This window comes from Hyla sarda, chromosome 3 (assembly GCF_029499605.1).
Source record: "Hyla sarda isolate aHylSar1 chromosome 3, aHylSar1.hap1, whole genome shotgun sequence".
In the NCBI taxonomy this organism is placed as follows: Eukaryota; Metazoa; Chordata; class Amphibia; order Anura; family Hylidae; genus Hyla; species Hyla sarda.
This window is the reverse complement of record NC_079191.1, coordinates 240839948-240854084: the sequence shown is the minus strand read 5'-3', so window position 1 is coordinate 240854084 and position 14137 is coordinate 240839948. Positions and strand designations below refer to the sequence as shown.

The 14137-nt window shown below is 42.9% G+C and overlaps 1 protein-coding gene and 1 long non-coding RNA gene across 2 annotated transcripts in view; one reads left to right on the top strand and one right to left on the bottom strand.

Annotated features, from left to right (window-relative positions):
• The window catches only part of LOC130362212 (uncharacterized), a 36366-nt gene extending 25656 nt beyond the window's left edge, over window positions 1–10710 (top strand). The window contains exon 3 of the long non-coding RNA XR_008891322.1: window positions 9753–10710. This is a non-coding gene — a long non-coding RNA (uncharacterized LOC130362212). The remainder of the gene's footprint in view (window positions 1–9752) is intronic.
• The window catches only part of SLC16A10 (solute carrier family 16 member 10), a 144865-nt gene that overhangs the window by 112985 nt on the left and 17743 nt on the right, over window positions 1–14137 (bottom strand). The window lies entirely within an intron of this gene.

The window sequence follows — 14137 nt, the reverse complement described above, 5'->3', positions numbered from 1 at the left end:
CGTACTAAGCAGCGGTACTTGCTGGTAGTGCGGGGGACACTTATCAGTTTGATGCTTACCGTACCCAGATCCGCCCTGCCATTCGGCCGTAATCTTCTATTTTCGGTATATGCTAATTAGGTGCTACAGAGAGGCGGTGGGAGGAATATTGATGAGCTGGGCGGCGCTGAAACCAGAAACGCTGATGTCAGAGTGCCAGTTAGCCCGGCCGGAGCAAGTTAGCACCTAATAAGCATATACCAAAAATAGAAGATTGCGGACGAACGGCGGGGCGGAACCGGGTACGGTAAGCATCAAACTGATCAGCGTCCCACGCACTACCAGCCAGTACTGCTGGTTAGTGCGGGGGGAGCAAGCTGACAGGTTTCCTTTAATATCGCCTGTCAACATCAATTGCGCAGCTGCGATCACAGGTTATATGAAGAAGAATTTCTCTGCTCGCAGGAGAGATTTCACAGAGGAGGAGGCTCAGCACAGGGGACAAGGGCGTTCACTAAGAACATCCAGGCTACACGTCATGGTGCACTTGGGACTTAGGAAAGCCCCACAAGCACCCAACTACTTCCTTTGCATAAGAAAAGAAAGAAAGAATAACAACAACAAAAAAAGTCACAGATCTACAAAAAGGTAAATACCAATGCCATCAGAGTCACACGCACTACAAGCCTATACAAATAGGTCAGTGTCAGTGATGCAGATAACAGATTTCCTTTAAAGGGGTACTCCGGTGCATAGACATCTTATCCCCTATCCAAAGGATAGGGGTTAAGATGTCTGATCGTGCGAGTCCCGCCGCTGGGGACCGGGATCTTGCACGCGGCACCCTGTTTGTAATCAGTCCCCGGAGCGTGTTTGCTCCGGGTCTGATTACCGGCGACCACATGGCCGGCGGAGTGTGGCATCATGCCTCCGCCCCCATGTGACGTCAAGCTCCGCCCCTCAATGAGCGTGACGTCACACGGGGGAGGAGACGTGACGTCACACGGGGGAGGAGACGTGACGTCACACGCCGCCGGCCGTGTGGTCGCCGGTAATCAGACCTGGAGCGAACAAGCTCCGGGGACTGATTACAAACGGGGTGCCGAATGCAAGATCCCGAGGGTCCCCAGCGGCGGGACTCCCGCGATCAGGCATCTTATCCCCTATCCTTAGGCTAGGGGATAACATGTCTAAGCACCGGAGAACCCCTTTAACTCTAGATTGTTATGAAGAGCATCAGCTGGATTGCAATTAACAGCCAAGTCCTTTCTTACCAGAAAAATTAACTTAACCACTTGGGGACGCAGGGTGTACAGGTACACCCTGCATCCCCAGTCCTTAAGGACCCGGGGCGTACAGGTACGCCCGTGGGAATTTGCATAACTACAACTCCCAGCATGCCCTTCAGCGATCAGTACATGCTGGGAGTTGTAGTTTTGCAACAGCAGGAGGCACACTGGTTGGAAAATATTGAATTAGGTAACAGAACCTAACTGAAGGTTTTCCAACCAGTGTGCCTCCAGCTGTTGCAAAACTACAACTCCCAGCATGCATGGTCTGTCAGTGCATGCTGGGAGTTGTAGTTTTGCAACAGCTGGAGGTTTGCACCATCCCCCCCCCCCCCATGTGACTGTATCACACGGTCGGGTTTACAGCGAGTTTCCTGCTTCAAGTTTGAGCTGTGGCAAACTTTCCACCGCAGCTTAAACTCCTAGCGGGAAACTCGCATGAACCCCCTCCCGTGTGAATGTACCCTAAAAACACTACACAACACAAGATAAAGGATAAAACATTACATATACACACATGTACACTGTCGTCGTCCCCCCCAATAAAAATGAAAAACTTCTTGTACGCCAGTGTTTCCAAAACGGAGCCTCCAGCTGTTGCAAAACAACAACTCCCAGTATTGACTGACAGCCATTGACTGTCCAGGCATGCTGGGAGTTTAGCAACAGCTGGAGGCACCCTGTTTGGAAATCTCTGGTGTAGAATATTTTTTGTAGTGGAGGCAATTGTAACGCTTGCATCTGATTCCAACCCTATGCAAATCCCTAATTTAGGCCTCAAATGCACATGGCACTTTCTCACTTCGGAGCCCTGTCATATTTCAAGGAAACAGTTTAGGGCCACATATGGGGTATTTCCGTACTCAGGAGCAATTGCTTTACAAATTTTGGGGGGCTTTTTCTCCTTTTACCCCTTATGAAAAGGAAAAGTTGGGGTCTTCACCAGCCTGTTAGTGTAAATAAAAAAAAAAATGTTTACCCTCACATGCTGGTGTTGCCCCAAAATTTTCACAAGAGGTAAAAGGAAAAAAAGACCCCCAAAATTTGTAGCGCAATTTCTCCTGAGTAGGGAAATACCCATTATGCGGACGTAAAATGCTCTGCGGACGCACAACAAGGCTCAGGAGTGAGAGCACACTATATACATTTGTGGCCAAAATTGGTGATTTGCACAGGGGTGGATGATTTTACAGTGGCTCTGACATAAACGCAAAAAAAAAAAATACTCACGTGTGACCCCATTTTGGAAACTACACCCCTCACGGAATGTAACAAGGGGTATAGTGAGTCTTAACACCACACGGGTTTTTGACGAATTTTCATAAAAATTGGATGCGAAAATGAAAAAAAAAATTCACTAAAATGCTGGTGTTACCCTAAATTTTTCATTTTCACAAGGGAAAATAGGAAAAAAGGCCCCCCAAAATTTGTAACCCCATATGTAGATGTAAAGTGCTCTGCGGGTGAACTACAATGCTCAGAAGAGAAGGAGCACCATACGGATTTTGGAGAGAAAATTTGTCCGGAATTGAAGGCTACGTATGTTTAAAAAGCCCCCATGGTGCCAGAACAGTGGACCCCCCCCTCCACATATGACCCCATTTTGGAAACGACACCCCTCACATAATGTAATAAGGGGTACAGTGAGCATTTACACCCCACAGGTGTCTGACAGATTTTTGGAACAGTGGTCCGTAAAAATGAAAAATTTAACTTTTCATTTGCACAGTCCACTGTTCCAAGGATCTATTGAACACCAGTGGGGTGTAAATGCTCACTGCACCCCTTATTAAATTCTGTGAGGGGTATAGTTTCTAAAATGGGGTCACATGTGGGGGGTCCACTCTCCTGGCACCATGGGGGCTTTGTAAACGCACATGGCCCCCAACTTCCATTTCAAACAAATTCTCTCTCCAAAAGCTCAATAATGGTCCTTCTCTTCTGAGCATTGTAGTTTGCCCGCAGATCACTTTACATCCACATATGGGGTATTTCTATACTCAGAAGAAATGGTGTTACAAATTTTGGGGGATTTTTCTCCTATTACCCTTTGTTTAATGTAAAATTTTGGGGAAAACCAGCATTTTAGTGAAAAAAAAATGTTTTCTTCATTAACACATCCGATTTTAATGAAAAGTTATAAAACAACTGTGGGCTGTTAAGGCTCACTGTACCCCTTGTTATGTTCCTTGAGGAGTGTAGTTTCCAAAATAGTATGCCATGTGTTTTTTTTTTTGCTGTTCTGGCACCATAGGGGCTTCTTAAATGCGACATGCCCCCCCCCACAAACTATTTCAGCAAAATTTACTTTCCAAAAGCCAAATGTGACTCCTTCTCTTCTGAGCATTGTAGTGCGCCAGCAGAGCACTTGACGTCCACACATGGGGTATTTCAATTTTCACAAATTTTGGGGGGCATTTTCCCCTATTACTCCCCTATTAACATTTGGTGAAAAACCAGCATTTTAGTGAAAAAAAAATATTTTCATTTACAAATCCGACTTTAACGAAAAGTTAAAGAGAGGACGTCCACAGCTCTTCACCTCCATAATGTTTTCAATGTGTGAGGAGACATACTGCACGGACTGGGGATGATTTCTATATGTGAGGAGACATATTACACTGCAGGGGCTGGGGATGATTTCTATATGTGAGGTGACATATTACATACACTGCAGGGGCTGGGGATGATTTCTATATGTGAGGAGACATATTACACTGCAGGGGCTGGGGATGATTTCTATATGTGAGGAGACATATTACACTGCAGGGGCTGGTGGTGTATAGACTACAGGGAATAAATATCATACTGGGGATGATTTCTATGTGTGAGGGGGGGGGGGACTCCTGAATTACATGCTGGGAGTTGTAGTCCCTGTTATGTGTGTGTATGCCAGTGTTTCCCAACCAGGGAATGCTGGTAGTAGTAGTTTTGCAACATCTGGAGGCACCCTGGTTGGGAAACACTGGTGTAACATGATGTGTATGCTGAATAGGCTAGATACAGTGTTTCCCAACCAGTGTGCCTCTAGCTGTTGCAAATCTAAAACGCTGGAGGCACACTGGTTTGGAAACACTAGCATAAACACACATAACAGGGACTACAACTCCCAGCATGTCATTCAGGAGTCCCCCCCTCACACATATAAATCATCCCCAGTATGATATTTATTCCCCTGCAGTCTATACATTCCCAGACCGTTATTATGTCTCCGTCACACATGACCTCCCTCCCCTCGCCCCATGCAAACTTGAAACCTCCCCATGATAAGTGAGGTCCTATGTAAACAGAGCTGGGGGGGGGGAGGAGCTGTGTCAGTCCTCATTCTCCCCCTCAGACTTCTCCTGGCTTACAGCACGGCACCCAGGCTCAAGCAGGAGTGCTGTGATTGGTTCAATGTGTGAGTGCTGTGATTGGTTCAATGTGTGAGTGCTGTGATTGGTTCAATGTGTGAGTGCTGTGAGTGGTTCAATGTGTGAGTGCTGTGAGTGGTTCAATGTGTGAGTGCTGTGATTGGTTCAATGTGTAAGTGGTGTGATTGGTTCAATGTGTGAGTGGTGTGATTGGTTCAATGTGTGAGTGCTGTGATTGGTTCAATGTGTGAGTGCTGTGATTGGTTCAATGTGTGAGTGCTGTGATTGGTTCAGTGTGTGAGTGCTGTGATTGGTGAGCACTCATATATTGAGAACTATGAGGAAAGGAATGACGAGCTGACCACAGGCTGTAGAAGAAGTGTAGGTCGAGATGCTGGATTATGCAGCGCTTCCTGTCTAGAGAGAAATCACTGAAAAAGGTACTTTCCCTTCCAGATGGGTTATGTGAGTATATTACAAAGTTATATAACTTTTTAAGCTGTTGCTAACTGTATAGAATTTTTCACCATTGGACTACTCCTTTAATGCAACATGCCCCCCAAAAACCATTTTACCAAAATTCACTCTCCAAAATCCCATTGTCGCTCCTTCCCTTCTGAGCCTTGTAGTGCACCCACAGAGCACTTTACATGCACATATGAGGTATTGCCATACTCAAGAGAAATTGGGTTACAAATTTTGGTGGGATTTCTCTCCTTTTACCCCTTGTAAAAATAAAAAAGAAATGGCTCTACAAGAACATGCGAGTGTAAAAAATGAAGATTTTGATTTTCTACTTCACTTTGCTGCTATTCCTATGAAACACCTAAAGGGTTAATAAACTTACTAAATTTATAACATGAAAGCCCCTCAAATCCACTTCAAGCTGAATTGGTCCCTGTAAAATTCAGATTTTGAAATTTACGTGAAAAATTTGAAAATTGCTGCTATACTTTTAAGCCCTCTAATGTTTTCCAAAAGTAAAAACATGTCAACCTTATGATGCCAACATAAAGTAGACATATTGTATATGTGAATCCATATATAATTTACTTGGGATGTCCATTTTCCTTATAAGCAGAGAGTTTCAAAGTAATAAAAATGCTACATTTTCAAATTTGTCATCAAATTTGGGAAATTTTCACCAAGAAATGATGTATTGCTGTAAATTTACCACTAACATGAAGTAGAATATGTAACAAAAAAAAAAAAAAAAAAACAATCTCGGAATCAGAGTGCAAAGTAAAAGCATCCCAGAGTTATTAATGCATAAAGTGACAGTGCTCAGAATTGCAAAAAAAGGGCTGAGTCCTTAAGGTGAAAATGGTCTGAGTCCCTAAGGGGTTAATCACAACAACAACAAAAAGACATTTCCACTGAATATTCACTTTACCACAAAATTACCTGCTCACATCATTTCAAATGCCAGGACTGTCTTGGTCCATGGCCAAGAGACTCCCGTATCTCAATCCCACTGAAAGACTATGGTCAATCCTTATAAAGTGGGAGGACAAAGAAAAACACAGAAATTTAGATAAACTCCAAGCACTGATTAGGCAAGAATGGGTGGTCATCAGTCAGGATTTGCCCAGCAACTGATATCCAGCACATCAGGGGAATTTGCAGTAGTCTTGAAAACGAAGGGGGAAAAAGTAATACAAAATTGGCAAAACAGTATTGACACATACACATTATCAAATAAGAATTATATTCTATTTATATAGCGCCAACATATCGTGCAGTGCAATAGGACAAAAGTGTGATCTTACAATATGACACACAAATTATTCAAATAAGAGGAGTCAGGACTTGACTACATAATATCCATGAGGCCTTCATAATATCTGCAGGGATGGAAGAAATGGATGGATATGCAGTTCGGGCAAGTCAAGACCCACTGGAGCCAAACAAAAAAATAATAAATAAAAAATAATAATTAGGAGTGAGACAGGGCAGGAAGAGATTGAAAGAAGGGATAAAAGGTGATCAACCAGACAGGGTGATCAACCATTAAAGGGATTGTTCACTGAAAATGTATTTAACCAATGTGCCCAAGCTGCATAATAAAAGAAACAAAATAACTACTTAGCTCACTCACTCCCTTACAACCTCTGGTATTAGCTCCCAGTCTCACCCTCCGCTACCCTTCATGTGCAGATACCACATCACATTGCCACTCAGCCAATCACTTACTGGAGCGGGACATCCATGAAGCCAGTGACTGGCTGTGCTACAATATGACGTAGCATCTGAAGCTCTGAGAAGTGCAGCAGCGGCTGAGACTGGGACTGATGCTGAAGGCTACAAAGGAGTCAGGCAGGTGAGTAGAAGCTTTTTTTTATTATGCAGCCTAGACACATTGGTAAAATAAAAAAACATTTGTGGACAACCCATTAAGATTGAGGCAAATTAATCATTATCAAGAGAGGCAACTTTTTTTTATACAAAGACCATAGTCCTCAATTAGCTGTCAATGTAAAAGTGGAACAGTAATGCATTTTTTTATAAATCCCCCAAAAAACACAAATGAATGCCAAAACAATAGGTGGATTCAAAAGGAGTGGGAAATATAAATTAAGGCTTTTTACTAACGCTTTCTGCTGGTGCTACCCCTGTGTTGAGCCCTCATCTGATTCCCATTGGTTTAACCCCTTAAGGAAACAGCCCATTTTTTGCAACCTGTGTCATTTTATGCATTACTAACTGTGAAAAGCTTTAACTTATCAGTCTGATTTTTACTGTGACTATGATACATTTCTTTGTAAAAAAAAAAATCAAAAATTTCAAGAAAATTTTGAATTTTTCTAACTTTGAAACTCTCTGCTTGTAAGGAAAATGGACATGCCAAATAACTTATATATTGATTCACATATACAACAAATGTCTACTTTATATTGGCATCAAAAAGTTGACATGTTTTTACTTTTTGAAGACATTAGAGGGCTTCGAAGTATAGCAGCAATTTTCCACATTTTCACGAAAAATTCTACATTTTTCAGGGACCAGTTCAGTTTGAGGGGCCTTTCTGTAAGAAATCCCCCCCAAAATTACCCCATTATAAAAACTGCACCCCTCAAAGTATTCAAAAAGACATTCAGAACGTTTGTTAACCCTTTAGGTGTTTCATAAGAATAGCAGCAAAGTGGGAGAAAACTCAAAATCCAAAATTTGTAACCCAATTTCTTTTGAGTATGTAAATACCTCATATGTGGATGTAAAGTGATCTGCGGGTGCACTAGAGGGCTCAGAAGGGAAGGAACGACATTGGGCTTTTGTAGAGAGAATTTTGCTAAAATGTCGCATGGTGTCAGAACAGCAAAAAATAAATAAAACATGGCACATTATTTAGAAACCTACACCACTCAAGGAACGTAACAAGAGCTACAGTGAGCCTTAACACCCCAAAGGTGTTTGACGAATTTTCCTTAAATTTAGACGTATTTGGACGTAATTAAAAATTAGATATTTTTTCACTAAAATACTAATGTTACAAATTTTTTTAAAATACTAATGTTTCTAATTTTTTTTTTGTTTCATTAGGGGCATTAGGAGAAAATGCCCCACAAAATTTGTAATACCATTTCTTCTATAAAACAAGATGACACCTCCAGGCTCACAACTAATTACAATAAAATCAGAAAAAATAAAATGTGCTATAGAAAAATAATAGCCTCAAATCTGCAATAGATGTGTGCCAAACAATCACATTTAATCCCTTAATGACCAGGCCAATTTTATTTTTGCATTTTCGTTTTTTCCTCCTCGCCTTTTAAAATCCATAACTCTTTTTATATTTCCATCTACAGACCCATATGAGGCTTGTTTTTTGTGTGACCAATTGTACTTGGTAATGAAACCTCATTTTACCATAAAATGTACGGCAAACCCCAAAAAATATTTTTTTAGGGAGGAAATTTAAATGAAAACCACAATTATGCACATTTTGGAGGGTTTTGTTTTCACGCTGTACACTTTATGGTAAAAATGATGTGTTCTTTATTCTGTGGGTCAATACGATTACAATGATGCCCATGGCTAGATACTTTTCTATTTTTGAACCGCTTAAAAATAAATCTAAACCTTTTTGTACAAAATCAGTAATCTAAAATCTCCCACTTTGGACCACCTATAACTTTTTCATTTTTACATGTATAGTGCGGTATGAGGGCTAATTTTTTGCGCCGTCATCTGTTCTTTTCAATTATACAACATTTGCATATATAAAACTTTTAGATAATTTTTTAGTAATTTATTTTTTACGTTTACACTGTTCACCGTATGGGATCATTAACATTATATTTTGATAGTTCGGTCATTTACGCACGCGCCAATACCAAATATGTTCATAAAAAAATATGTATGCTTTTTGGGGGTAAAATGGGAAAAACTGACAATTTTCATTTTTATTGGGGAAGGGAATTTTTCATTACTTTTTATTCAGTATTATCGGCTATCTTCTGCTCTGGTCTGCTCGATCTCAGACCAGAGCAGGAGACGCCGGGAGACGGACGGAGGAAGGTGTGGGGACCTCCGTCCGTCATTACAGATGATCGGATCCCTGCGGCAGCGCTGCAGGTGATCCGATCATCTATTTTAACATGCGCATTGCCGCAGATGCTGTGATCTGTACTGATTACGGCATCTGGAGGGTTAATGGCGGACATCTATGCGATCGCGGATGTCTGCCATTACCGGCAGGTCCCTGGCTGATGCTAGCAGCCGCAACCTGCCGTGTATGACGCGAGCACCGCTCCGATGCTCGCGGTCATACACAGGACGTAAATGTACGTCCTGGTGCGCTAAGTACCGCCACATACATTTACGTGTGGTCGTTAAGGGGTTAATAACACAACAATTTAAAATTTCATATATGTTATAAGCATGGGATCCCTATGCATTATAAAGCATGGGATCCCTATGCATTATAAAAACTCATTAAAAGTCATCTGGTTGCTGGCACAAAACAAATATATGCAATCAAGTCAAAAACACTGGTGAGATTTCAGTTCATGAGGCCATAGCACATTCTGCTGTACACAGACACTGTACTATATGTTAACAAAACAAAGTCTCTACAGAAGATAACTCCACAGAATGTTCTGAATGTTACCTTACTCTGTCCGCTCCACAGGCTCCTCTCAGAGTCGCGCTGGAGGCTCGGTGTCCCGGAGGCTCGGTGTCCTGCAGCCTCGTGGATGATGGAACTCCCCATGACAGGAATTGAGCACAGCGCTCTCCGGATCAATACTCACAGCACATGCAGGAGTCGGCTTAAACATGACTGCTGGGATCTATGGTCCTCCAACTTGTGTATACAAGTTAATAAATGATTCCAACAGCTTGCCTTTTCTTCTGAGTATGGAAAAAGAGAAGGAGCACCATTGGGCTTTTGGACAGAGATTTTGGCTTGAATTTAAGTTGGAGTCCATGTGCGTTTGCAAAGCCCCCATGGTGCCAGAACAGTGGACCCCCACATGTAACCCCATTTTGGATACTACACCCCTTACGGAATGTAATACAACTCCCAACATGACCAGACAGCCAAAGGGCATGCTGTGAGTTGTAGTTATGCAACAGCTTGATGCACACCACTACAAGTCCCAGCATGCCATTTGGCTGTCCATGCATGCTGGGAGTTGTAGTTATGCAACAGCCAGAGAGAACAAGTACCTACAGCTGTTGCATAACTACAACTCCCAGAACACCCTTTGGCTGTGCATGCTGGGAGTTGTACCTATGCAGCAGCAGGAGGCACCCAGTCCTTACCTTCTGCTTCTGCCTCGAGGTCCCACCACGCTCCTCGCCACCACTGCTGCCACCAGTCCTCGATCCCCTCTTCGCCGCCGCCCTCAGGTACCCAAGCCCTGATGTACACCCTCTCTGCCGCAATTGGTTGGCCGACCACTGCCACCTCAATCCTGCTGGGCATGGGTGATTGGTGCTGTCTCTGACAGCACCAATCACACAAATTTTCCAGGCCATCGGAAGTTTTCCACCGGAGTGCCCCTTTAACCCCTACAGGACCCATGACGTACCGGTATGTCATGAGTCCACTCCCGCTCTATAACGCGGGGGCCACGGCGTGGCCCTGCGTCATAGCAGGTCGGACCTGGCACCTGTGGCTAAAAGCGCACGCCACTGATCGCGGTGCCGCGCGCTATTAACCCTTTAGACGCGGCGTTCAAAGTTGAACGCTGCGTCTAAAGTGAAAGTAAATAGTTGCCGGTTAGCTGAGGGGGCTGGTCGGGATGTCCGCGGCGAAATCACGGCATCCCGAACAGCTGTGACACAGCAGGAGGGTCTCTTACCTTGCCTCCTGGTGTCCGATCGCCGAATGACTGCTCAGTGCCTGAGATCCAGGCATGAGCAGTCAAGTGGCAGAATCATTGATCAATGGTTTCCTATGAGAAACCATTGATCAATGTAAACGATCAGTGTGTGCAGTGTTATAGTCCCCTATGGGAGCTATAACATTGCAAAAAAAAAGTGAAAAAAATGTATAAAGATCATTTAACCCCTTCCCTAATAAAAGTTTGAATAACCCCCCTTTTCCCATTTAGAAAAAAAAAACAGTGTAAATAAAAATAAACATATGTGGTATCGCCGCGTGCGGAAATGTCCGAATTATAAAAATATATCGTTAATTAAACCGCACGGTTAATGGCATATGCGCAAAGAAATTCCAAATTCCAAAATAGTGTATTTTTGGTCACTTTTTGTATCATGAAAAAATGAATATTCAATAAGTCCTATGAATACAAAAATGGTACCGCTAAAAACTTCAGATCACGGTGCAAAAAATGAGCCCTCATACCGCCCCATACGTGGAAAAAGAAAAAGTTATAGGGTCAGAAGATGACAATTTTAAACGGATACATTTTCCTGCATGTAGTTATGATTTGTTCCAGAAGTAATACAAAATCAAACCTATATAAGGAGGGTATCATTTTAATCGTATGGACCTACAGAATAAAGAGAAGGTGTCACTTTTATCGAAAAATGTACTGTGTAGAAACGGAAGCTCCCAAAAGTTACAAAATGGCATTTAAAAAAAAAAAATTGTCTCACAATGATTTTTTTTCCCCCCAATATTAAAGTGATACACTGGGAAAAAAGAAAAGTAAAACAGCACAGTTTTGTAAAATTACAGAAAAATCTTATCCGGTTATTAGATCCTAAAGGTTGTGTTACAGTGACGTGTAACTTACAATACAATATGACTTATTTCATTCAAGGACTGTATTTTATATATACCTTTTTCAACAATTTTTTTTTTAGAGTTGCCACAACTCTAAAAATTAAATAATAAATGTCTGGTGCACAAAAGGGTGAACCCTAAAAGTGGAAACAAAGATGCTAGCTGCCAAAGCTTATATATGTATATATAAGCTTTTTCTAAATATTTTTTCTTCTTTCCATAATTTGACAAACTGCCTCCTTAAAATACAGAGCTAAATTACGTAATCTGAGAATCAAGAACTGTAATATATATGACAAGGTACTAAATTCAATTCAGCACACTTCATTGAATAAAAGGTTTTCTGATTTCACTTACTGCAGCTGTTCATTGCTATAGACAAGCAAAAAAACAGCTGGTGTAAAATTCTAAATGAAGAAACAGCACATACAGTGGGGCAAAAAAGTATTTAGTCAGCCAAAGCATGAAGAGAATGGGGCCTAGTGAAGCACCATATATACTAAATGCTATTTTCAGAAATTATACTATATACAATATTTATTATAATGATTTATAGACCTTATGCAGAGTCCTATTACCCCATTGTATGTATGTGTATTTAGTCAGCCACTAATTGTGCACGTTCTCCCACTTAAAAAGATGAGAGAGGCCTGTAATTTTCTTCATAGGTATACCTCAACTATGAGACACAATGAGAAAAAAAATCCATAAAATCACATTGTCTGATTTTTAAATAATTTATTTGCAAATTATGGTGGAAAATAAGTATTTGGTCAATAACAAAAGTTCATCTCAATACTTTGTTATATACCCTTTGTTGGCACTGACAGAGGTCAAACAATTTATGCAAGTCTTCACAATAGGGCTGGGTGGTATACCGGTTCATACCGAATACCGGATTTTTTGTGCTGCACGATGTGCATTTTCCCCCATACCGCAATACCAGTTGGGCCCCTCCCCCTCAGGAATGTATTATCAGCGCAGCACTGTCCCCACATCGGGGGACCTAATCCTATGTGACCCGCCAGCGCAGTTCTGCCCCCCCCCCCCCCCCAATTAATGATCAGCCCAGCGGGGCACTAATCACAGATGTCACGTTCAAGCACTGCCCTCCTCCTCTTTGCTGGGAGTTGTAGTTTTGCAACAGCTGGAGGTCCGCAGGTTGTAGACCACTGTATCCCTATGCCCGGGCTGCAAAACAGAGAAAATAAACTTTAAACTCACCTACGTCGGTGCCACACGCTGGGGACTGGTACGCTAGACAGCCGTCAGCCTATCACCGGCCGGAGCGATGTCCCGCCCCGGCCAGTGATAGGCTGAGCCCACTGTCATGTAAGAAGCTCTGGCCGGCTTCTTACATGACAGTGGACTCAGCCTATCAATGGCCAGGGCGGGACATCGCTCCGGCCGGTGATAGGCTGACGGCTGTCCTCCCCAGTCCCCAGCGTGTGGCCCCGACGTAGGTGAGTTTAAAGTTTATTTTCTCTATGTTTTGCAGCCCGGGCATAGTTATACAGCGGACAGCAATGGTCTACAACCTGCGGACCTCCAGCTGTTGCAAAACTACAACTCCCAGCATGCCCGGGCCTGCTGGGAGTTGTAGTTTTGCAACAACTGGAGGTCCGCAGGTTGGAGACCACTGGCGTACAGTGAGTTCCAGCGCACGCGTCCCCAAACAAAGAGGAGGAGGGTAGTGCTTGAACGTGACATCTGTGAGTAGTGCCCCGCTGGGCTGATCATTAATTGGGGGGGGGGGGGGGGGGCAGAACAACGCTGGCAGGTCACATGATTAACAGCAGTGGATGTTAACAGAAATTAACAGCAGTGGATGTGTACTTAGTAGTCACAGATACTGTGACTTTTCAGACTCCTATAGAGCGATGACTCCAAGGTGATCAGTCACTTTCTAGATCTATAGGGTTGTAATCTAAATCATCTTCATCATCCAATTCATGGGGGGGGGGGGGTGAAAATACCGTTATATACCGTGGAACCGCCGTAAGTTAAAAAAATACCGTGATACACATATTTGGTCATACCGCCCAGCCCTACTTCACAAGGTTTTCACACACTGTTGCTGGTATTTTGGCCCATTCCTCCATGCAGATCTCCTCTAGAGCAGTGATGTTTTGGGGCTGTCGCTGGGAAACATGGACTTTCAACTCCCTCCAAAGCTTTTCTATGAGGTTGAGATCTGGACACTGGCTAGGCCACTCCAGGACCTTGAAATGCTCCTTACGAAGCCACTCCTTTGTTGCCCAGGCGGTGTGTTTGGGATCATTGTCATGCTGAAAGACCACGTCATTCACTAGGTCCCC